This window comes from Aplidium turbinatum, chromosome 14 (genome assembly GCF_918807975.1).
Source record: "Aplidium turbinatum chromosome 14, kaAplTurb1.1, whole genome shotgun sequence".
NCBI lineage: Eukaryota > Metazoa > Chordata > Ascidiacea > Aplousobranchia > Polyclinidae > Aplidium > Aplidium turbinatum.
This window is the reverse complement of record NC_137485.1, coordinates 16,981,601-17,008,734: the sequence shown is the minus strand read 5'-3', so window position 1 is coordinate 17,008,734 and position 27,134 is coordinate 16,981,601. Positions and strand designations below refer to the sequence as shown.

The 27,134-nt window shown below is 37.8% G+C and overlaps 1 pseudogene; it reads right to left on the bottom strand.

Annotated features, from left to right (window-relative positions):
• Positions 1 to 11,501: 11,501 nt before the first annotated feature.
• LOC145782798 (guanine nucleotide-binding protein G(i) subunit alpha pseudogene) lies at positions 11,502 to 15,225 on the bottom strand (annotated as a pseudogene).
• Between the last annotated feature and the right edge of the window lie 11,909 nt (positions 15,226 to 27,134).

Genomic DNA, 27,134 nt, shown 5'->3' with positions numbered 1-27,134 from the left:
TGGCATTCTGCAAAAACCTTCTAGAATCACCAAGCGGTAACAATAGTAAGACTTTTGCCAAGTCGGCTGTTGCAGCGCTTGAGCAATGCAAGGCAAACCTGGAAGAAAACGAAAGCCAAGATGAAGGTCTACCCCTAATTCAATTTGTGTCCGAGCAACTTCAGTTGTTGTACATCCATAAAAATAGCCGACGGTATTCACCCAGGTCCAGGTTGCTAACCATGTCGTTTCTGTGACAGCTTACTAGCAACTCACTATACAAAAAACTTAGTGAGTTCTTTATACTGCCATCAGTGAGAATACTCCAGCAAGTTTCTAGTGATTGTAATCTAGAGACTAAATCTATAGATTTGCAATACCTAAAGCAACGAACTGTCGACTTATCTGAAGGAGAAAAAATGGTAACCTTGCTTATTGATGAGGTATACACTGCACAGTGCACAGAAGGTTGAATATTGCAATGGCGTTTTCATTGGATTAACAGAGGAAGGCCAATGAGCGAAAACTGTGTTGACATTTATGGTGCAATCAGTATGCAAAAAAATATAAAGATGTTGTGTGCCTGGTGCCAATTGAAAAGATAAGTACACAGTTGCTTCGAACCTTCTTTAACAAAGTGATGCAATCTCTAGATGAAATTTTCCTTGTTGTTGCTATATCTGTTGACAATCATGTGTGCAATAGGTAAGCTTATAATATGCTTGATGACAACTATCTATAGAAAATTTAATAGTATTACAGGGTGTTTCAAAGATTTAACACCATTAACCTTTAAAATGTATTTAAATCAAGGTTGTGAAAAGTCCTATGTTTATGGGTTTTTTTACAACAATGATTTCAAAACATTTCAAAGGTAAATGGTGTCAAATTTTTTTAAACACCCTGTTACGTATTATATTTTAATCCTATTTCAATATTGTTTTTCACAACCCGTCCATAAAACAGAATTTTTAAAAATGTGAAAATAGAAGAAATGCTGTTCAGAATTGTCGTTCCACCTTGATTATCATTTTATAATAACATGCTAAAACATTAGGCTATTGTTTTCACATTCATTCAAAGTCCAACTGGTTTAATGATATCTGAAAGTTTTTGCAAAAAAATTGGACTGCAAATGGTTAAAATGTAATAATTTTTATACAAACAATTGCTGTAGGCCTACTAAAATTCCAATATGGAGAAAAGTTACAAGTTAATTGCAAAGTGTTTTTTGCCAGTTTTTTTTTTTTTGGCTGGCAAAACTGAAACAACCTTGATTGAAAGAAATAATGTCACGTTTTTAAAAATATCTTGTCTAGCCTATTTATTGAAACTGGTTTAATATTACATGCTAAAATTTATGTGTGATTTCTAATTGGTTATGCATTTTCAGGAAGTTGTTTATGGATTTATGTGGAAGCAATAAGCTCTCAAACAGCGTTGCACACCCTTCAAGGAATGGAGAGCGTTTATTTCTCTTGTTTGACTTCACCCACAACTTTAAAAATATTTTTAACAATTTTGTGAATAAGCGATTCCACATTCCTCATATTTCTGGTGCTGAACATATTTGGGAGAGCAATGCACAGCTGGATTTGCACATGTAAAGCGCTTGTACACTTTTGAAGAGCATAAACCTCTGAAAATAGCATTTGCACTGAAGAAGGCATCACTTAATCCAGGGGTTCCCAACCGGGAGTACTCGTACTCCTTGGGGGTACGAGATTTAAACATCAGGGGGTACGAAGATCCTTGGGCCTTCAGCTTTTCAAACAGATTTCACAGTACAGTTATGTTTTGGAATTGTAAATGATATTATGGCATTACGGTCTTTGCTTTGAAAAAAACAATTATCTTCAAATAATTGTTGTTATTTAGTTGGCTAAGTAGCCTCATTGTCTCATAACAATGTGTTTTTTACTTGTTGCTGCTCAAAATGAAAATGGAAACCTTGCTAATTTTCCTTGTCTTGATCAAATTGCTCATAACTCTTTACTGCAAAATGTCAAAAATGAAATTATTTCCCATTTAAAGATGCTGGTTGATTCTTTCGATGATTACTTTTTTACTGGTGAAATGAATTATTTCCAGCATTGGATTGTAAATTAATTTCTCTTTGATTTAAAAAAATGTCGAATGAGGATAGTTTGCAGGAGAACATCATCGATATAAATAGCTGCCAAAAATTGAAACTGCAATTTGACAAATCAAAGTTAGAAGATTTTTGGTGTGTTGCTATAAATCCTTCCCAAGTCTTGCTATGGAAGCCATGACAGTGTTAATTCTCTACAACTTATTACTGTGAAAGTGGCTTTTCGACCATGATGTATATGAAGAATAAGTACAAAAATCGTCTGCAACTGCAAGATGATCTACGTGTTGCCTTGAGTAAAATCGAACCATCGCTTTAAGAGCGAATTTTGTCATTAAAGCAGCAACAAATATCTCACTAAGAAGTGACAAACGAAATAAATGACATTTAATTTCTTTTGGTAATTTTTGCATGTTTGTGTGAAATATCGGTTTAACGTTTAATTGAGCTATAAAAGCAATTTAATTTAGCAATATATATCTGAAAAACTCAATCAGAATTTTTTTGAGGGTGCGCAGAATGCTCTAACCTAACAAAGGGGTACAAACAGCAAAAAAGGTTGGGAACCCCTGACTTAATCCATATGTGTTCTGCAGGCCACTCAAATTTCGAACTCATTTGCTGTTTCATTGTTTTGCTAAAAATGAGTTGAAACGTTTTAATGCACCTGGACGTGAGGAACCAGAGAAAACGGCCAGGAAAGTACGAAAACTTACCAGTGGCAGTGGTACAAAAGCTGCATCATGACTTAAATTAAGTACAAATTTAGGAAAGCCACGGACCCTTTAGCCCCCCTGCTATGTCTATGGTTATTTTACCGGTTCTAGTTGTAATGTATTGGAACCGCACCGTTGCACTCTTAATTTTGTGTGGGAATTCGCCCTTGCCAGTGTCTCGCACTTTGCTTTACGCGCTTTTCATGACGTCATAATTGGTCGCCTTTAAATAGGCTTCCTTGACAGTGTTGCGCCATTCTTATTACATTCTGACACTTATTACGTTATTACAATTATAAGTTCAATCGACTTAGTGTCGGAGTCATGTTGTAGTTGTCGAAGTCTGTGTAACATTACAAAGCTCCTACTTATTCCTTGTTGTTTGCAATTAATTTTGACAAAGTAATTGAAAAGATAGAAGTCGTTTACATTTGCACAACGTTGGAAATAGTAGCAGTGAAGATGCAAGTCGTTTGCATTTGCATAACGTTAGAAATAACTAATTTATTTGGTCGATATGCGTTGTATTTAATGTGCGTGCTGGCGTTATTTTATCGTAGAACTTTACATATTTCTTGATTTTGCAATTGTTTTTTAACAACGTAACTGAAGATGCAAGTCGTTTACACATGCAAAACGTTGGAAATAAAAACAGAGAAGATGTCAGTCACTTGTATATTGCAAAACGTTAATCATCATTGTGCTTATATGGTAACTGCAAGCTTTGTAAAGCTTTGAAAATAGCTTAGAAAAGCAATGGCTTTTATCGCGACAACGTCGTACCTTCAGTTGGCGCCTCGCATTTGTAGTTTCGCATCCCTGAATAGTTTAGGTATCCCTGAATTCCACTTGCGGAAACATCTGCAGATCAGCGGATGGCATCTTCTTAAATATCATTCGAAAATCTTCCACCGACTTTCCATTGTACTGTATTCGAAAGAAGCATATGTTATTCTGTAAGGGACTCTGTGTTATAGAACTCAGGATAATTATCTACCACATGCAATTGTAGCTTTCCACTAAAGAGTGCCTCTTGTAGAATTTTGTAGTGCTCAAGATCGGTCGACTTGAAATAATCAGTAAGATTTTGCTTGCCGCTGTCAATGACTGCAAAATACTCTGACCAATATTTCGTCTCTGGTGTTTGAAGTTGAGGAGGTTGACCATGCCCATGTTAAACACGATATGAGATCTTTTTGGGACGTGACAAATTCAATGACTCAAGCCTCTCAGCATTTACAAAGAAACTATGAAATTCTTCTTCACTGCGTAGATGGCGAAGTTTAGCACCTTCAAGCATGCCAGCCACAGTCACCATGCAACCTTGCAAGGCTTTGTTAAAAAGTTCCAGACACTGAATGCAGACAATGCCACTAATTATTGGTTATTAGCTAATAACCCAAGCACACTTGACCCACGAGAAAACGATTTCAAAAGCCAACTTGCACTTGTTAATTGCTACATTGGAATCAAATTGAGTCACGGCTACTTCCAAAGCTTCCAATACTGACTTGTAATTATCAAGCACTGCTTTTACAGCAGCTGCACGTGTGAGCCATCTTGTTGGACAAATTGGCTTCAGTTTTGATGCAGCCTGAGGCAAAGACTCTTCAGAATAAAGATTCAGGTACAAGTGCTTGAATTTCCCAGAAACCTTTACGTTATAAAAATAATGTAAAAAGATGGCGGGAACATGTAAAAAGATGGTGGGGACATGTCCCCACTGTCCTATAGGGATCGGCGCCCATGTGCGAAACTACCAGGAATATGCGAAACTACCAGGAAACCTATCAAGGCTTTGTCAGTCCGAGGATAAAGATTCAAAACCGACCAACCATTTGAAAAATAATAATTTTTTTAATTTATCATCTCTAAGTCCACTCCAACCATGGCGCCACGACTCCAACACTATAGCCTATATATAACAAAAGAAATAAATTTCGTAATTTGCAGTGTGCGGTGCGGTGCAGTGTCAAAGTTCCAGATAAATTGCGGTGTGCGGATAGGTGATTCAGTTGCGGTGCAGTGTGCGGATAAAAATTTTGGGTTCGCTGCATCTCTAGTAGGCTACACAGGTAGGTAGCCACTTTAACAAGTCGAAATTCTGCCACTGAAATTGATTAGAATGAAACCGCCAACCAATCACAAGCTACGGTTTGAGTGACGTAAAAAATGGCGAAAAGAAGATCATAGAAAGCAAATTAAGTGATGGATTTTTTGTCAGCTGGTTGGCTTAGGGGTTAGGGTTAGGGCTAGAAAGTAGTTATTTCATTGACGCGTGTTCGATTCTCACCACTGCTATTGCTCTTTTTCTTCTGTAATTACCAAATAAAGTTCAAAACAAGCATTAACTCTCTGGATGAGTGTTAGAAGGGTCACAATTGGACGGTAGCCTCTTATAACACGTTCTGATTGGTTGGCGGTTGCATTGTAGTCAATTTCAGTGGCGGAATTTCGACTTGTTAAAGTGGCTACCACACAGGTAGGCACTTTAACATAGGACTGTTTTCCGTGAGAACCAGCTATTGTGCGTGCGTACGTACGTGCGAACCCGCATTGGTTAAGAAAGAAGACAATTTTCTTTATAAACTCAATTGATTACAGTCAATAAGATCCTTCTTGCATTCAGTTCAGTTGCAGAAGAAAAAAGAACATTAGCAGAGGATGGGAATCGAACCCACGCAATCGAAATGACTATTCCCTTGCCCTAACCTTAACGCATTAGGACACGCTGCTTGTGGCGATACATTCACTTAATTTTCTTTGTATCAAAAATTTTTCGAGTAGATTATCACGTGATTATCAAAACATCACGTGCTGAATCGCATGACTGAAATCAGCTGATTCGCATGGAAAACTGTCCTATGTTAAAGTGACTACCGGCTACACATCGTAGGACAAAATAAGTAGAGAGAGAGAGAGAGAGAGAGAGAAACCTTTTATTTTGTCTGTTGCGAGAAAAGTATACGGTACAAAATATAGACAATGCAAATAAAATAGCACCATAACTAGAATCTACAACAGACAGGAAGCAGCGAAAGACTATATTAGTCATCGAGTCAGCTGCTTCCCGTGTTTTTAATGTGACAAATGTCAAACATCGGCATTACGTTGAAACCAAGATATGCGTTAAAATAGGATAAGCTTAAGTTCCGTAAAAAATGAAAACAAAAAGTTGTTTACTGCTGCGACAGTCAAGTGAATTGCTGTGATTTTATTCAAATATCAAAAAATATCATGCCCTACAAAAGTAGTAAGTTATGAGAAAAAAAACAAACAAAAAACTATGCATAAACAACAACTTCTAACTGCTAGCATAAAAGACGAAACAGAAACACTAAAAGTAGGCCTAATCATAGTATATAACTTTAAACCTTAACAAAATCAGTCAGTTTATAGGCCGACTTGAATACAGTTCATAAGATGACAGCCATTAATAAATAGTACTTAGCACTAGTTCGTGAGTAGTAGACCTAGGTCTACGTAGTATCAACAATGTTCAATCCGAAAAATTTGCGATAACACTCGTCAATGTTGTGGCAATAAAAACAGTCACAGACAAAGTTTTTTCATATAATAAATTTTACATTTTTTTGTGAAAGTTTTTACACTCGTAGCCCCTACTACTTCAGAAGGTAAATCATTCCATATTTTTGGGCCTAAGAATTTCAAACTGCCTTGGCCTTTTCTTGAGCTGACACTACGTAAGTGAAAGTTATTTTTTTGAGAAGCTCTAGTGCCATGGCAATGTACTTCAGTAATTTCCTTAAAGTAAGGTTCAAAATAGCTTGGCAATAGCATATTTTTAAATTTAAAGACAAATTTAGAAATTTCTAATTGATGCAAGTTAGTGATGGGAAGTATGTCGAGATCTTGGTACAGTAGTGAAAGTTTTGCTCTTCTGTTGCTAAAGGTTATTGTGCGAATGATTCGATTTTGCATTGTCGAGTAGGACACAGATCAGTGGACACAAAAGGATGCGAAAATACAGAATATAAATTTTCTTGAATTTTATACTAGTTGTGTAAGATATGCAATGCTGACGGAAGTGAGACATGGTGATGCTTACAGGAAAACAAATTGGCGATTTTAAGAAGAACTGGGAGAGCGATGGTGAGAACCAGTGATGTACGCGCATACAAAAAAGATTGACGCCGTCAGCGTAAACGCAAACGATCGAAAAACCATACGCCGTATGCGTCAACGTAACTTGTAAAAAAGTTGGCGTCATCAGCGTCAGCGCATACACTAGCGTAAACTAATTTTGTTTGCTAGGTGCCAAACATTCACACGGTATAAACCACTCGAAACAAACAAGTTTTATTTTGAATTTCCACGAAGAAACACAAGCATCTGAAAGTGTTCATCTGACATTTTGCTGTGTTTTGGTTCCAATACGTCTTTGCCCATTGAAAACATTCTTTCAACTGCAGCGCTGGAAGGTATTGGCGTGCTGTAGCGAAAAAAATACATTAAAAAGTATGCGTTGACGCTGTGCGCTAAAAAACCGCGAAAACTTTACGACGTATAGCCTCAAGCGCAAACTATCCAAAAAAATGTGGCCGCAAGCGTTAGCGCAAACAAAAAGTCTACGCCGCAAGTATGCGGCGTAGAATTTGCGGCGTAGGCTATACTTACATCTCTGGTGAGAACAATGTGTGGTGTAAAACTGATGGACAAAAGGAATACCGAAGAACTTATGAACTTGCTTGGGTTGAATAAAAATGTTGATAAGTTGGCGAAAGCTACTGGAGTGAGGTGGTAAGGACATGTTTTGAGAAGGGATGAAGATGATGTTTTGAGAAGAGCGCTGAGATTGCAAGTGGAGGGTCGTAGAAAACAAGGAAAACGTGGAAAAGGAAAGTTAAGGAGGAAAGTAGCAAGGTGGGCTTGACAAGAGAGGACGCGTTAGACAGATCGATGTGGAGGCATGGTGTGAAGGCGATTGCGGCACTTGGAGGTGAATCCGCGGCCACTCTCGGTAACGGGGACAGCACTGGATTAAAACTGGACTACTATAGGCCTACTACTACTTTCCCACACAGCAAAATCCGGCATTTTTGCATTGATTCAACGTCTACACCAGGGGCGTATCCTCAATGGAAGCAAGGGAAGCATTGCTTCCCCTGTCAAAATTGAAAAAAGAGAAGCTGATATTTTTCAGTAAAACGATTTCGTAATTTCTTTACCTAAATGCGATTTAGAACGGTTTTTAACTCATGCCCCCCGTATGATTTTGAACTCGGTTTTAATTTTAAAAAAGTTGGAAGCCAACGGAAGCGAAGATTCGTATTGCATCCGTTGCTCTCGTTTTTGCAATAAGAAGAAACAAGTTTGAAAGAAAGGAAAAAAGCAGCGCAAAGTTTTCGCAATTTACGTTTCTTTTAACTAATCGCTGGAAGCGATTTAAAAATTGCTTCCAGTCGCGGGGTTGCCAGATTAGCCAAACTCCGCGAATTATTTTTTTTAAAACAACTTTTCAAAATGCATAATAATCAATATTTCTCTAATATTGTAACCTTACCAGATGAAACCATATTCAACATTGTTCAATACATGTTCTATACTTGTTTAATACTTGTAATGTGGCGGATCAAAACTCATCCGCTACTTTTATAGGCTAACTTGCTATTTTTTGGGCTACTTTCAGAATTATTTTTGCTACAATTTATTAAAATCCACTACAAGTTATAAAATATATATGTAAATTTTATTATTTTTGATAGAAACAGGTAAATATATCCATTTGGCCTTTTCTTTGTATTATTTTGGCTTTAAGACTTTTTCATAGTCTGGCAACTCTGCTCTGTTGGATGTTGTGCCAGTGAGCTATGTAATGAGAAAATCTAGGGCACTGTTGTGGTTATAATATCGGCCTTGTAAGCAAAAGTTTGAGCCAAATGTTGGCTTTACACTGTTATCCTGGCTGGATAGACTTTGGAATAAGACAGGATATGTGAGGTCTAAGCTAGATTGCGCGTTGGGCTCGCAGTCGAGAGCCTGCATGTTCGACTCCAGCCACCCGCACTTGCTGTTGTTTCTCTGGGCAAGAAACTTAACGATAATTGCCTCTACCTAGTGATCGATTTCGAGTAATGGGTAGTACCACATTTAAGTCATAAGTAGAGTAGACAACCGGAAACAGACATTGCCGTCGGCTGCAGCGTGGGTCAGGTGTATGTCGGAAGGCGTACACCGATGCATAGCGCTCAAGTCCGCTTTCCCGCAATGCAGGATAAAGATAAACAAACAAACAAAAAGACTTGACTTTGTAGCTGAGTTTTTGGTGTTCTCTAATTATAGTCGCATTTTTGCCCTTTGCCCGTTCGTGTGTAAGAGCTACCTTTAACAAGTTAATAGCTGTTTATCTGCTAATAAATTTCATACAAAAATTACCCTAAAGGTGTTTCCAGAAAGCAGTATAATTCATTATTTGAGTGTAATTTTGCAAAAATTTTCCGGGGGAGCATACCCCCGGACCCCCCTAGAAAACACGTGCCTTCGGCACGCTCTATTTCCCCACGAGTTTTATTGCTTCCCTTGCTCAACCAACCAGGATACGCCACTGGTCTACACTCTGCAGACGAATCAATGCAGAAATGACGGATTTTGTAATCTGGGTTGTCCTTGGACTGAAATGCTTTTTTAAAGCCTAATCCTGGCAGTTTTCGTATATTTGAAGAGGCTTTGAACTACTTACGCAGGCCCTGTCATTGTGTTATACAGAGTGAAGTTTCTGGTTGTTGTTGAAATGTTGTCCATGAACTATTCCATCTTCTTAGTGACACTGTATGTAAAGTAGTGCATGGAATGCGTTGCTCAAGTGCACACCCCGAGAGTCGAACCAGCGCTACTTGATCTTGAGTCGAGTGTATAAAATCATGCAATGTCCGCATAAGCAACAAATTTATGCTCCGTTCAAATCGCAGAAAATGATCTTAACCGCATGGAATGGAGAGTTCTTCCACTTGATTTGTTGGTGCTTAATTAGGTTTTTATTCCGTGTACGGAGTAACTTCTGATTAAATTTTGTCTTTTTTACATAGCCTACAACTTAAACCTAGTTATAGCTACACAATAAACTTTATTTTAAACTGACGAGCTACTCTTTAAACTTTGCCAGCCCCGATAGCTCAGTTGGTTAGCGCGTGACTTCTGGAACGAAGAAGCTTCAAGGTCAAGCGGTGGCTGGTTCGACTCTCGGGGTGTGTGCTTGAACAACGCACGTTAAGGACTGCTCTCCATTTAGCAGCACCTAATGGATGGAATAATTCCCCGGCAACAAGACTTGAATAATCGGAAACTTCACTCTGTCAATCGCGGTGACCGGGTCGCGAAAAATTTTTTCCCCACGAGATTTCTGTCTCATTTACATATGTTGGTAAAAGTTTGGATTAAAACCGTGTGAATGCAACATTTTCTCGTTGGCACGGTCGGTTCAGTGGTTTCATCCTGGCCTAGTGATCGTCAGAACGAGGGTTCGACGCCCGACGAAGTGAAACTTTTTTTCTTCTTTAAATTAATTTTTGCAGTGCACAAGAGCTTTTCAAAAAAAGTAGGGTTAGGGAAAGCTTATATTTTATTATCATTGCAGAATTTGATTGGTAAATAGTTATTTCGCAATCTGAATCAACCAATCTCTTAACACTTTCGGAAAATCTTACTTTTAGAGTGACTAGAATCAATGATACAGAAATCTCGTGGGAAAAAAAATTTTGCGACCGGGCCTGCAGCAGTAATTCAAAGCCTCTACAAGTAGGCTATGCGAAACTGCCAGGATTAAGCTCTGCAAGAAGCTTTCTCAGTCCGAGGATAACGATTGTAATCAATCAACCAATTACTTCTACTGCATGGCCCAAGACACTTTGAAGTAGGACTATTATTGTAAATCCAATTTTCGTTTGAGCGGAAGGCTAAGTTGTTTTGGTGTTGGGCTGCCATTTGAGCAGTGTTGGCTGCAGCAAAGACGCAAATGCCAGACATTTAGTTTGATTCTATTTGAATAAAAATACTGAAAAAGCTACTTTTATTGCGGCTTCTTCAGGAGGAATCTATTGTGATAAACTCTTTTATTGAGACAACTCCTTTATTGTGAAAAACAACCTCTTTCCTCAATAAGTCACGATGGTCGCTTTCTGTTGAGGTAGTGGTGTTTGTTTGAGACCAAGCCTCTCAGTGGTCCCAGGTCCATATTACATTTTTAACGGCTCTGAATATAATTTAACTATGTCATGGCAACAAAAATTAAGGCTTACTGTACCTCATTTCAATAATAATAATAATAATGTTATGGTTTTTATTTATTGTCACTTTATAACTGATAGGCTCTTTTAGCGACAGCGCTCATTTTAATTTTATATCAGGTATACGATGTGATCACATTATTACCCGACTTATTCTCACTGCGTTATGCAAGAAGGAACCCAACAATCGGTACCGTTTTTAAAGTCTTGAGTCGTAGACATTTCTCAATGGAGCAGTAAAGGCTACTGTTCATAATCATAAGAAAATTCAAGGGCTATAATCGAAGGGACGCCATTCCGCAATTGACGGCATGCCTTTAAATGTCCTGCCAAAGACACAGTCACATGCGCTTGAGCGGTGGCGAACCGGTACCCTATTGAACGTCGAACCAAAGCTCTCACTACCCGGCTATGCAGCCGTCATGTTAAAGACTAATTATATTACATCCCGCACTAATTAAAGGCAATAAATAAAATAAAAACAACACACTTTTAATATTTATTATTCAATTTTTACAGAAGGTCTTGACGTTCTAAAAAATATACGTTTTGTTTCGCAACATGCAAATAAACTAAGTTATACACGCAACAAAGTATTACGCTTTCGTTTCGTACAAAATTACTAATGACACGACAAAACAAAGAAAGCCACGTTGAAAAGGAAGATAGGCGGCAAGTATGTAAATGGAAACCGCCAAGAAAACAAATTTTTAAAAAGGCAGTGCCGGTGAGCAGATGGATCCACGCATGGATTTTAATCCGATGAAGACGGGGCCTGATCAGGATTTTCTATTTTTATAGCTTGAACTTCTAACTTGGATTCGGCCTGCATCACAAGTGTTCCGGAACGTTCAAGTCATGATGACCATTTGACTTAACTCAAATTTAACCAAGAGAAATTGAACTGGCAATCCGGCAGATAAAAAAAAACTGGTTAAGGTATCCCAGATTGGTGACTGGCTGGAGCCTAATCAGGTATACATATAGAAACCAAAGTCTGCTTAGGCCCATGATGCAACTTGGAAGAATGACACAAAATGAGGTTTTCTATTACGACATGTGATGTAGCAACAGTAGCGTAGCCAGGAATTTTGAAAGGGGAGGGTTTTGACCACCCAACGGCGGGGGGTCTGGGGGGCCTCCCCCAGAAAATTTTGAAAAATTACTTTGAATTTGGTGCATTCTGAGAGCATTTTCAACAAAAATGTGGGTACGAATATTCCTGTAAAATGGTGTTGTCCGGTAGCATAGTAAAAGGATAAGATCATGTTTTCTTCGGCATTTTTTGGAAAAAAAGCTAAGTCACTGTGTTTTTTTGTTGCTAATTCCTGGCTGAGATGTTTGAATGTTTGGTATTGGCAAAACTCGCTCTTTTAATGCAATTTTGTTTAAAATTAGGTAATTTTTTTTTAGACTGAAAGCATCATTCTCAATATCGTGACGTCACACGCGTGCCAAAGGGGGGGGGGGGGTTGTAACCCCCAAAACCCCCCCTTGGCTACGCCACTGTAGCAACTACCTAAACCCCACGAATTTGCGGATTTGTCTGGTGTGATTGGAATTGCTGAGTTTACCCTGCCCACTTTAAATTGTTGGGTTTCTTCTGCGCATCGCTTCACCAAATCGGTCTGCAAGCAGGGAAAGCTTGATGAGGTTAAGCAATAACATCATAACAAAAAATATTTAGCGCACGAATCTTTACTTCAAACAAACACGCAATTCTTTCACGCCTCCAATTTAATCTTATGAACCCAGAGCGTGTAGAGGGCCACGATTTTAAGCAGCTTAATGAATGCATAATCATACCGCTAATCGACATTAGCCTATTATCATTCAAAAAGTAATGATGACATTAGAAAAGGTGTGATTTAAAGCGTAACCTACGTGTCAGACACTTTATGAAGTTAAATATGAAAAAGATTACAATAGTACAGCAAATTTTGTCAGCTGGAACACGTATTGCTTGATATAAAATTAATTTTGCTTTAAAATGGCTAAAACGTACATAAGGAAATCTCTTAAACCCAAACACATAGCAAAACACGTGCCCAATTAAACATCAGCCATACTTGCACACTGCAACTGGTGCTGCTAAGACTATATTCTGAGCAAAAGATAATGCAGATGACATTTTTTGATGGCACTGAACATGTGCAGACAGAGAATTACGAATAACTTAATGCACATCAAAGCTAAGTTTTAGTACTATAATCTTCTTGGCAAGGAGACGTTAGCAATCAATAATGAACTTCAAACTATTTTTATTGAAGTTATTTTCCTTCAAAATGTATAACAAAATCAAAACTTATTTGACAGAAAGTAAAATGGTAGAAGCGTTACTTTAGTGAAGTCACAATCAATTAAATTGTTTACAGCAACCACCATTTGTGTCTGCCATGGTTGCCATTTTACAAAAAGTTGGTGTAAAATTATCGATTGCATGGTCGAAATATTTGTGAAACTTTTATTGAGAAGTACTATTATCCAAGCACGTGCTGTGGAAAGATAAGCCTCGTAATTTTGGCCCAACTCAATTAAATTCAAATTATTTCCTGAAATCTTATTACATATCTGTATTTATAAAATGGTATAAAAATAGATCATCGAGATAAGCTTATTTGGGCAGTTGCTCGATCAGAGCAACCCAGTCAGCAAAAGTCGCCCTTTTAGAGAGTTTCTACGTCTAACGATGTAAAAACAGCATCAGAGGAGATGAAGACAAGTAAGATTACTTTTGCTGGTTGAAAACATGACCCTTCACGGTCACCAACTAGCACCATGCTGACCTATTTGGTTTACAAGTGTTTACATGCTTGTTAGCAGCTAGATAGTAAACTTCTTGCAGACGATGTCTAGACGGCTCAATCAAGCCATGTGTCACTTTGAAGTGTCAACAGGGAGAAGACATTGAGTACGATTTCTCAAAAGTAGACAGTCGAGTTTCACACACATCCACTCGGTAAAACCAGGGACAAAACCAAGGTGAATCAGTTAGAATAACTGAGCTTTGTTGAATTGATAAAACAACTTGCCGATCATTCATTCATTAATCCCAAGTCTCCAAGCACTTTTGTTAAAATAACGTCTGATACAGCATCAAATACGAACTGCACATTGGTAGTGTCTGTCGCACAGGTGAAGTGGGTGTAGATCATTTTATCAGGATGCCGGTTTAGGTTTTCAAACTTCAGCTGAATAAACGTGGCCGCTTGGTCATAGGTGTTTTCCCCACTGTAGTCTGGAAAGCAAATTGACAAAGGAAACTTTTCAATTTTGTTTTTCAACAAATCGGTCTTATTCAGGAACAAGATCATAGATGTGCTTTTAAACCATGTGTTATTGCAAATAGAATCAAACAGCCGCATGCTTTCGTGCATCCTGTTTGTTTCTTCATCTTCAGCTAGCAATAGATCATAAGCCGACAAAGCCACACAAAAGATAATTGCAGTTACATCCTCAAAGCAATGGATCCATTTTTTCCTCTCTGACCTTTGACCCCCGACGTCTATCAGTCTAAATTCAAGATTTTTGTAATTAAATCTTGTTTCTGTTATACCTGTAGTTTTTACTCTCGTGCGCAATACGTCTTGTTCAGTCGGTAAATAGTCTTTCATGCAAAGTCGCTCTATAGCTTCAAGGTAATACTCAGCTGAATCGTTGAGCTGATATTCTCTCGCATGCCCGAAACTTTCACGTACACCAGAATCGTCCCACAAACGAATAACGGCTTCTCCTATCTCTCCGTGCAGTTCAAAGTCTCCCAACAAATGTCCGGTAGACAACACCAATTTGGCATCCTCCGTGCGGTCCGCATCAGCAAATTCTATTTGAAGTTTCGACATTGCTTTGACAATGGCGACCATAGATTGGACTACGTTAGCAAATACAACGTGCGTGAATGCGCTTCTTTCTTTATCCGAGTAGCCATCTTTGTAGAGAATTTTCATCTGTTTAGCAATGGTACTCTTTCCCGATTCTCCGGCTCCGAGCAAGAGCAACTTTACTTCCTTGTCTGTTTGTTTTGCATCTTCCTTGATCGCACGATCTATTTCCCGAGATCTATTGTTGGCTAACGCATCACCATCTGTTGAAGAAGCGCATCCCATGTTCAACGACCAGGTCCAATTTTTAAAAAAGTTTCAATTTGAAAATCTTGGATTATACAATGATGATGTTACTGTTGAGGTCTTTTCGTTTTGCAGGAAAACCAGAGCCACAAACGCTTTTCTGAACAGCTAGTTCTTAATTTTTAAAGTAATATCACAGCACCTAAAAATCTGCATAATTATACAGAAAAGAGTATAAACTAGGGAAAAATAGATTTAATGCACAATTACTTAAGCTTTGGTTGAGAATTTTAGGCTGAAAAGCTTTGGTTCAGAATTTTTTTGCTAAAAATATCAGCAAAATAAATTAATGAATTCAGTCGCCAACTACTCAGTAGACTTATTTACTACGTAATAGCCTAGATTATAGGCCTACAGTAAGTTTGATCACCTTTTATAGCACTTCGCTTCCATGCAAGCAATAAAGCATCCTGACATTCCATATGTTATCTTTCTTCATTAAAATACATGATTGCATACTGCATGACACAAACTACTGTTGTTACTTAAATAACCATTCACTGCACAGCAAAGCAACAACTGAAGTATTTAGGCTAAAATAATTATGAAGTAAACTAATCAAGGTACGGTAGTTTCATCCATGAACTCTACAACCAAGCCTACCATTATTTGACTACTCAATGCAATAACTTAGCTTTTACCTTGTAGACTACATTTTAATTTGCGCATGTTCTTTCTAACCTTAAAAATTTTAAACGCATAACCTACTGTAAATATGTACAAGCAAAATGGTTTGAAACAGGCCATTTTGAAACATGAACTTTGACCTGACCACATTCTCAGTGTGATTCATCACATTAATTCATGACTGGTGGAGTCCGTCATATGTGTATGTCACGACTTACGACTGATTGCACAGAATGCAGATCAAGGCGAAGGCATGACATTAATAGAACGCTTTACACAGTAACACGCACAAACTTCATGCTTCAAAATTTTCTTCGGGTTTGGAAATGTTGCCAGCCAGCCAGGAGCTCATTTACAACTTAGGCTACGTTTTTGTGTTCAAAATTTAAAAGTCATGCCAAGTTAGGATTCGATCTGGATCCAGCTTTTATCAAACAAACAAGATCCGAACCGCCCCGGGTCCGTTGAAAAACATTAAGATGCAAATCCTGTTCGTGGACATTTAGCTCCTTTGGTTTGTGGACATTTGGCTCCATTGATCTCACTGCAAGACGGAGAGCCGTGTTTATTTTAAGCCAAGACCGGTGCCGGATATTTGTTGCTGTGACAGATAAAAAGGTCTTCGCACAAATACGTTGTTGAAACAAGAATCGAAATTGCCTTTTTTTAGAGTGATGGGTATTTATTTTTTACACAGAGCCAAAAATAAGATCTTGACAAGGATGACTAAAATTTAGCTTTGAGATTGTCGCCGTAAGATACTGTAGATCGATGAGGCTTTCTTCATGCTTAAATTGCTATCTTCTATGCTTGCTGCAAATAAATCTATTATTCACCTATTTTCATCCCCAAGATCTTCTTCCTTTGGGTAATAAACCCTAAATGTTCTGTCATTCATTACAAGTATTCTTAAACAATGGATACCACTTGTCGGTGGTATCCATTGACCATTGGTATCAATATGTTTGAAAAAAATCCTACGGTAATTGGGCTCCTGCTCCAGTGTTCTGGGAAATTCGCACTCCTGATCAGGATTTACTTTTCTAAAAACATCAAAAATTCAGATTTCCTCTGGTTTGTGCCCATCTCTGCAACAAACCGAATTATCATGCCTCAAAACCATAATTGCTAACCCCCACTTTCAAATGTCGCTAGATTCAACAAGTCATCTTATGTTATACTATGACTGAATAATGTCACATTTGTGTGTTTGTGTATTCAATTTTCGGATGCAAAAAGATATTGCAAGACTTCTGGTATAATTTTTTTTATTGCTCTCCTTGGCGAAAGTAGACATCCTTGGCGTACTCATTGTAGCATCTGTTGATGATAGATTAGCATTCATTGATAAAATCATAATTGAATTGCATTGCATTGAATAGCATTGAATAAATCATTGATAAAATGCAGTAGATCAGTGTTTCTCAACCTTTTTTGGTCCAACGCCCCCTTCATGAATTGGTAAAATGTTACCACCCCCCAACAAAAACGATTAATTACGAAAAGCGAATATAAAACAATAAATAGTATTAATAGGCCCATGGCCACCTGGAGGTGCGGCCTGATTTGTCACATTTTGCTGATTTTGATTACAGCTACTGCTAGTGCTTGACTGACATTTTTTGAGATGTTTTTACTTTTTGCGGTTTCCTAATGACAAAAAACTTTTTTGTTGCCTTGGGGATGCAGTAGCAAATGAGAAAAAGTAAGTTGAAAAACGCAAAATCAGACTGTTATTGAAAATTAACAGTCTGACTAAAATGTACAAAATCAAATTTTCTTTGTTTTTCAACATGTGAGCATGTTAAAACCTATTGTGTCATCTGGGGAAAAGAATAAAGAAAGCGTAAAAATCAAATTTTTAGAAAAATTTATTTAAACGTTCGCCCAAAGTTAGAAAAACCTGGAAATTTCTGCAAAATGTGACAAATCAGGCCATATCTTTAGGTGGCCATGATAGGCCTACTACAAAAAGTGCTCAAAGCCAAGCAGAGCGAATTAGCCTACATCAAATATATGCTATAGTTACCCGTCTCTAAAACCCTTACAGCCTATTTTACCTTAAAAGGGGGATTATCAGAAGGTCTTTATTCAAATAGAATTCTATGTCTATTAGAACAAGGACCTTTTGATGATCCCCTTTTAGGGTAAAACAGGCTGTACGGGTTTTAGAGACTAGTACCTAACTATATTTGATGAAAAGCAAATATATATTTGCGAGCATGAAAACAGTAGGGTATAGGCCTACTGGTAGTCAATGTGAACCTTGGGCTTGGTGAGCAAGTGCCAGTTTCTTCACATCCGGTGTAAAGCCAGTGAGAAACATTCGAAGATCACCTCTTATGGATACCGTAGCTGGATATGTCAAATGGGCTTTGCAGTTTAGCAGAACAACACAGCTGAATCCCTTTTCCACAAGGTATGAGGGAAACCACCGAGATACGAACTCTTTGACGATATCGTTATGCTGGGCGGTAGATGGGTTAAACCAGAATGGTCCTAATAATCAAAACGCCCCCCCTTAAGCCGAGGTAATCATACCGCCCCCTGCAAAATCAAAACGCTCCCCCCGGGGGGCGGTACCGCCCCCGTTGAGAACCACTGCAGTAGATAAACATAAACTGCTTGGTGATGTTGTTGTGATGCAATGAATAGATAAACTGCTTGGTGATGTTGTTATGTTGGTTCATAGCCATTGTCAGAAACTTTTTGTAAATCAATCGAGACCATCTCCTGCTTATTGACTGAAACCAGACTGATGATTTCACATTTGAACACACGTACAAGATGGGTGTGGCATAAAAGGTTATGTGGAATTCCCCAGATCAAGAATAACTATTCCATTATGTCGAGTTTGCAACTGACGTTATCAGTGAGCTTGAATATGACTTTGTAAATGCTCTTAGATAGGGTATTTGTCATTGCTGACAACTGATAGCTCAGCAATTCATTGTGTGATACTTCTGCTTTCGCCCAAAGAGAATATTCACAATCATGTCATTGTCTACTTCAAGAACAATAAAATACACTGATGTAATTTTTTTACACATCTGTAAAAATTCCAGCTTGACCTAACCCGTGGATAGGCTAAATATTTTAACCTAGTTTTATTACTACAGGCATGCGATACACAGCCATTATTAATTTACAAAGAGTCGGCCTACTAGGCTACTCCGATGACCTACAACGGACCTACGCATTAATTTTTTACATTGTTTTAAGTAATTTTAGAATACAATATGACACAAACAAAATCATTATGGCTTTTAAAAAATCTCCCACAATAAAAGTCTCCATTGAAAATGCGACGTTGACCTGCTTAATATTGTTCATAGCACTTTCTTAGGCTATTTGTATCGTAGTAGAAAGGCTCTGGGCTAATATAAACATGTTTACCATGAGAAGATTTTAGCCTGGCGTGGACTTTTACATACATTCTCCTGTAATTAATTGCAAAATTGCTCATGTACTTCGCTATACAAACGAGCGGAGTGACTGTAGAAATTTCGAAATGAATTTTCAAGGCATATGAAAATGCAGAAGGTAATTACAAGAAGTAAATTAAGCCAGCTCCATACAAAATGTCCGTGCATACGTCACGCTTCTACGCATGCGCATAGTCGTAACGACAGCTTAGTAGAATACCTTGTTGCATCTCAAGGTCAAGGCCAAATTAGAATTTAAAATTCTTACCCTCTATTCATTCCCCTCCCTCTACCCATACCCTTGAATACATGCCATAATGGTGATATGTAATGTAAGTTTACGAAAACTGATACTAAATTACAAGCGACAACCTTTCACTGTAAGTACAGCAGCAAAAAAATCGTTTGTTGTTTTCAGATAGCAAAATTAGTCTTGTATTGCTTCAACGTCTGCAGACGTTGAATAAACGTAAACAAAGATTACATTTTCCAGGTGGATTAAAATTTAAAACAAACTTGTGCAAAGTTTTCCAGTTATTTTAATTCTACATAGCCAGCACCCTGCCTGGTTCCTTCCATGGCCTTGCTATATGAAGCCTAACCTTACTCACTGAGTAGTCGGCTTGGTTTAAAAATAAAAGTTAACAACTTTTAAAAAAATAGTGACGTATTTATGTTAAAACATTACACTGACATGCTCCTCACCACGCTGACTCAATTGGCGACATCGCAAGCACGTTTTCGTTAGCACTGAATCAACCACAGACTTCAAGCTTTCTTTGAAAAATGGCATATGTGTACTCTATTAACTATAGATAATTGCTTTATTGAAACTTCCGTGATTTATAGAAGTGAAAAACGTGAGATAACGAAAACCTAAATATCGATGTTGGGTATCACCTCAATATCTACATCATTGACACTTGGCACACATCCAGCACATCTTCTCAGACAGCAAATCAATAGTTTTTTATATTGATTCAACGTCAGCAGACTTTGAATCAGTGTAAAAAACAGTTGCTTTTCTGTCTGGGTTTCAGTTGCCGTTAGCAGGCAAGACCCAAATTTCACGTCACAATACACACTCATGAATGCCAAAACTGCTAATCTTTGCGGAACAGGTAACCTACAAATTTGCGGTTAAATTCGTGTCTTTATTGCAAATGCTGACATGAACAGTTTTCAAACGAACTCTCACAATGATCAACATGATTGCAGCTAGTTCTAACTTCGAGTTTAGCTTACTACCTACAGAAAAGTTTTTGCAAGAGTGGGTAGGCTAATGGAGAATTTACAAAATTGATACAAAAATTTCACCGTGAGAAAATTTCTTACTTCACTGTATACTTACAGCCTAACAATATTTTTTCTTGTTTATAAGTAATTACTGTCTCGATTTATTGTCATTCGCTTGATCGCAAGAATCAGTTACTAGGGCTCACCACCTAGAGGTTGATTCTAATGATTCATGCAATGTACATTCACCTTTTGTGCCATTACGAATCTCTTTCCTACCATGACGCTGTTTGTGCTCTTGTGCCCTGTTCCAAGTAGAAGTAGGGGACAGTAAACATGCCGCATGCTGTGAGACAACAATTTTTCAAAATATAAAAAAATTAGCATTGTTTTGATGTCCACAAATCATTTTTTAATGTTAAGGCGTTGCAATCTCATCTTATAAATTCTGTTTGCTCTTTCCAACAAACAAATGATTACACAAGCCGGTACGAAGACAAGCTACGCTGACAAAGCAATAAACCCTATTTTGATGCTGTTGAAGTATACGCATAAGTTTTTCAGCAAGCTGTAGCGATAAAGATAGCCCTGGGCTACGGCAATTTGTCACCTGAACACTCCAGGCGCTAATTGTCATGAATGAGGAATGGGCGGCAGGCATGGCTTAAGATTGTTTTCCACACCTTTTACTCATCCAAAGCAAAACGTATTGACAAAAGTAGTTAATTGTTCAACACCACAACAACACAACTTTAGCCTTTTTCTCAAAAGCTGTGAATGGCTGATGATGTCAGTGACCGATGATTGTTCGCTTTTGCTTTTGTTAGAAAACAACTGCGGATTTTTTGCGATAAAAATAGCTTTTTTTCCTTACGCTTTGCTTTATTTTGGAACTGCATGGCAAGTAACATAAAAAAGTTTTTAACATTGATCGACTTTGATAAATTCAACTTGTTTTAAGACTATCATGCACATCTAGGCTACACTGGTTGTTTCACATCAAGCTATCATTGATGCACAATTATATAAAAACTTCACTGCAATATAGCGATGCTGTCTAAACTCTAAAACAGCGTATAATTTAATTGATCGTCAATTTCTGATGGAATTTAGTTTATCAGTAACCTACTTCAGCCATTGCACGCCTTTTCAAAACATATGCTGGCTACTATAAGTAAGATTAACCTACAGTCCTACTGTTAAAAAAAATATTTATAGTCAATTGATTATGTTCATACAAACGTAGGTAATAACACATTTTAAATACAGGCCGAGGCCTATTGCATGAATGTTGCAAATGGCTGCAGATCAACCACTGACTAGATTTCTTCATTGATATTTTCACGTTGTAGTTCAAAACTATTTGCTTTAGAAACAAGCTCAACACTTCCGGACGATTTAAAGCTAAAACATCTGAATTTTTGCAGATAAAAAGTTTATTTTCAAAAATAAAACCAATTAAAAATCGTCAATAGCAACCATGTGGACGCGGTAAAAAATACAAAATTTTACTGACTTGAACCATAAAGGCAAAGAAGCCTAATAAGATTAAATGTTAATTTATAAAAAAAAATGATTTGCTAAGGCTTATAAATTGAGCGTGAAAATAGAACTTTATCTACGCACATACTGATGCTCAAGGCTAAACAAAACATGGACAGAATCCGTGACTAATTTCAAAGCTTCCTTTTATAGAAAAAGTTCACAAGATTATATTTGTCGGTTTTGTTGTCTTTATAAAAAGGTAGGGTGCATTGCAAATGAGTTTTTAATTTCCGGATTGCAGCTTTCCACCGGGTCCACAATCTTTTATAAAATTCAACAAAGGACTCTTGTTCGACACAAAAGTATTTCAAAATACTTCATTTTGTTTCGATTTAAAATTCTTTGCCTGGTTTACTTTCGAAAAACCAATTGTTGTAAACTCGAAGCAAAACAATAACTAAAATATTTCAAAATTTTAGTTTTCCTTTTGGCACTGAATTCTTAGTGAAGCATTTTACTTTGACTGAAAAGTAGCTTGGTAGAATGCTAGTTTTAAAACGAATGAAAAACCTGAAGCGCCTGGCTCATCTGGATGCAACCATCAGTTTTGTATAGGGAATTTTTCTATTCAAAAACTGACAAAGCTTCTAAAGTCATTATGAGATGTAATCAGAGCCGTGAAGATGATAATTTGGGTTCGGTACCATTACAAACTACTACAACATTCCGTGGGTCACGACCCACTATATCCAATGAAAATGCTGTGGTTTCTGAGCCTATTGGAAAGGTTAAAAAAGGTAAAGGTGGTCCCATACTTGATTCAAGTGTTGGGTATGAGAAGATAAGGTTCTCATTATACTAAGCCTTCGGCACTAATGAGAGTAGGACCCTAGGGAGGCCAGTTCCTTTCTCTCGGCCGCCTTTCCTGCAGCAATTATGCCCACCCAATTTATTACACCTTAGGTTGAGGTGAGCGGTGTTTTCAACAACCAGCTGAAGCCGGGCGTCGAACCAGGATTGCATAATTGGAAAGCCAACGCCTTATCCGATGCGCCAGCCCACCGCTTGGAAAGGTTACGGGCCCCTAAAACCATTCCGCGTCGGGGTTCAAAAGCACACCCTGAACGCCCCTGTCAACGTCACTGTATATGATCATGGTCATGTCTTGTGTAAGCAAATCAAAACTAATGTTTTTCATTGCTCTAATGTTGTTAGTCACGTAGTGTAGGACTGATACATCCGCTGCAAATGAAGCAGTAACAATTGCCTGCCTCGACAGCTATCCGATTTAAGTTAAATTATATCTGCCGCAGTCTGTTCCAACTACGTCAATGAACAAGCCACCCTGCTTTGCTCAATAGAATGCAAATGAAGAAACAGCATGATCAAGCAACTATAGTTGAACTTGTACCGACTGCGACTCACAAAGTGTGCACTTCAAGGACAGGTTTACGTTTAGACTTGAGAAATATCTGGAAAATAAAAAGATGTACAAAAAAGAAGCAACATAGGGAAACTGACTTCGACAATCTTGATCTTCTTCTTGCGTTTGAGGCCGCCACAGATCACGTTGTTACATCCAGGCGCAGCAGCCAATGGATTGTGTATTCATCGAGCGTTGTTAGGTCCACATGTCTATCTTGTGGTCGGTATACAGGACATTGATAGATAATGTGGTGTGCAGTTTGAAAATCTGAGCCACACGCACAAGATGGTGAATCGGCGAGGCCCCACTGGAACATGTTGCTGCTAAAACGGCCCACTCCAGTCCGCAGGCGATTGAGCTTCACCCATTCCTTCCGGGGTAGTTCTGCTCCAGGTGGGGTGTTGGTATTGGGAAGGACTGTGAATTGGGTTGGTCTCGCAACTTCTCTCCATTCACGGTTCCAAACTTCGGAAATGTGGAAGTTCGATTTGCACATAGCTGCAGCATGTCGGGAGAACGGGCGTCGACAATCTTGATGACCGCATCTCAATGGCGCAGTGTGACCATTTGTTTGAGTATTTACTTTTCAGTAAACGTTTAAGCTTCTACTTGCATTTAAAAAGAAGAAAAAACAAACAGTAGAGCTGATTCATTTGAACCTCATCCAGAGCTTTTTTAAATACAAGTATAAACTAAAGTTTTTTAAATTGAATACTCAAAAAATGCTGCACAAGTGTCATTGGTTTTTAAATCATTTACAATGCAGGCATACTAAACTGGCAAGACCAAGTTTCAAAAAAGGCTTTCTCAGTGCAAAGATAAAAATTCCCACTTTCTAGAAACAATATTAGTAATTCGTTTGTTTAGATTTCATATCCGAATCGAATAGAGGCCGCATGTTGCTGACTCTTTAAGCTACGCTCACATATTTTGAATGAAAAGAAACTTATACTTTCTCGCTAATACGAATTTTCAAATGTAGGCTAGATTTAATAGATACTTCAAGTTATGTTTCAAAACTACAATCACGCACGGAACGTCGACTTTCTACATCTGCCAAAAATTCAACTTAAAATAATATGACGAAAAAGAAACTTCAACCATTTGCAATCTTCTAAATAAAAAAATCGAATGTTTCTGTAGCAGCTGAAATCATTAAAACCAATGTAGCCTAACTGGCGCAGCTTTTATAGTCAGCAGCAGACCGACAATTTATCACCGCAGCAGCAGCAGCACTACACGACCTTTTGGCTATTAGACGTCATCAGATAAATAGATAGCATACAAAAGGCATGATATCACGAGCGATTATTGGCTTAGCTTGTGGGGAAAAATCAATACTATCCCTTTTGAGACGAAAAAATCTGCTAGTGTCGTAAGATTTGAACCCTATGCGTCAAGGTTGCCAGATGATCTGTCAAGTTGAAACTTATTGGAGGTTGTTTTCAGGCTTGTCAGAGAAAATTCGCTTTAGCAGTTTCATAAAACTTGTTTTGCTAATTTTTATGAAATTTTTTGGTGTGTGAAACTTACTTGTATTTTGTGGGTAGAGGTGTTTGAAAACAATGTTATTTAGAAAAGTAAAACAAGGTTATTCACTAAAAAACTTAATTCGAGACGAAACACAAAAGGCTCTTGCTGTTTCAAACAAAGTAAATGTTGATTCAGCATTGTTTTGATGCATCAGCTTTGTGTCTTGCATTAATTTGGAAATCTAATCCAACCTGTTTCATTTTGTTAGGACGGAAAACAAACGCATAGAGAATAAATTTGGTTGCAAGACACTTGAGTAACATTAATTGTTTGCTTTGAACAACTCAAGTTTGAAAAAAATTGTAGAAATATTCGAAGCAATATTTTAAAATTACTGTAAACAAAACATCATTTTGTTTTAATGTAGATATGATCGAGCAAAGGTTTCTAAAGCAATGGTATATGGTAAAAAAAAACTTTGTAACAAATTTCAACCTGGCAACTCTGCTACGCATAAACATTCATTTTCTTTACTGTGCTATAGCCACGCAAACCAAAGTCATGAATAATACACAACTAGCAATATGATACCGAATAACAAGAAAAAAAAATGAATTATTTTTTCAAGGCTTTGAGAAGATGTAAACTAATCTTTGTTACGCAAAAAGTCGGTATTTTTGCACAGCCTCACCTCACTTGTAGTGATCGAACGCAGCTTGACATTTTTCGTTTTTGTAACGCAAATTTAGCTTTCAAATTGAAGTCTCGTACCGAAGCATTGTCATTCATATACCCAAGCAATCACCTGTTAATCTGTGTTGATTATGCATTAAAAATTCAAGTATGATTTATTGAAAGGTATTTAAAGCCTTCTGTATCCAGAAAAATCGGTCAGCACATGAATTAGTTCAGTTGGTACATCACAACAAAAACAACACATGCCAAACATAGCAGCGATCTAGAAAGAAGTAAACGTGACTGAACTCGAACGTCATGACATGCTTGAAACAGAAGCAGGATAACCAATTTGGAATATTATTTAGCACTGTCGCAATATCTTATGGCACGGTCTCGACTAGGGCCGTGTTAACCGCCCCCGTACTCCCCGGCGGGGGGGACGGCTGTTTAAGGATCCACTTATTTTAGTCTGTTTAATGTTTTATGGCTATTTGAAAAAAAGCTGTAGCCTACTACAGAAACTCGATAATCAATAGCGTAAATCAGGGGTGTGCAACCTTTATTACAGAAGGGCCAGATATTAATATCTGGGTGAAACCGCGGGCCGCACGTTTATTTAACATATGCTTTCTAGTAGTTGCAGGCACAAAAACTTAGTTTTTCTGTTATTTGTGTTATTCTTATGGCATTATTAGGGGACCTTATCTCTTTGAAGAAATAATAAGTTAAGAGGCATAAATTTCTGAAGAAAACTGCTATTCAAATTTATTGTCACACTGACTCTAAACGAGTTCACTGAGAAATTTGCAGCTGGATTCTTTTCCGGACGACTTCTTCTGTTTTAGAAAAAAATTGTTCGCACAAATACGTTGAGCCAAAAAGAGCCATTTTTGAAGCCATGAATTTTTTCAAATATGGAATGTCATCTTGGGTGAGAAGTTTTCGGTAAGAATCGCCAAGATTTATTTTTAAATACTTTGCTTTCAAATCAGTTTTCTCTTGATGATCAATCAGTTCGTTGGATATCAGCTGGTGCTTTGTCAATGTCTGTGTTGAATGGCGAAGAGAATAAGATTTGAAGTCCTTGAAACGAGCCAAAAAATCAAACAATAATTTTTCAAATTGGTCCGCAAGTTCAGTTTTCTCCTCAGGATGCATTCCATAGTCTCTCAAAGTTGGAAAGTGGAAAAGATTTCCTGTCTGTATATGGGCTTTCCAAAGTCGTAATTTGTTTATAAAGCCTTTTATGTGACCATACATTTGATTTGCATACACTGATTTTTTTTTTCGCTGCAGTCTTGTATTGAGATCATTCAGGTGCGTAGTTATGTCAACCAAGAAAGCTAGATCGCATATCCACTTTTTGTCTTCCATTTCAGCTATTGGGTACCCTTTAAGTTTCAAAAAATTCACGACTTCTTTCCACAGTTTGTAAAATCGTCGCAACATGCATGCATGCAACGAAAAAGTACAGTAGCCTACATCTTTATGTGTCGTGTTGAGACCATGCAGAAACTTTTGAAACTGACGATGGTTGAGCTCTCGTGCTCGAATGAAATTACTGCCTTAACCGCGGGCTCAAGACGTGTTTGAACTTCAAGGATTTTGCGCACAATTTTTGCTGGTG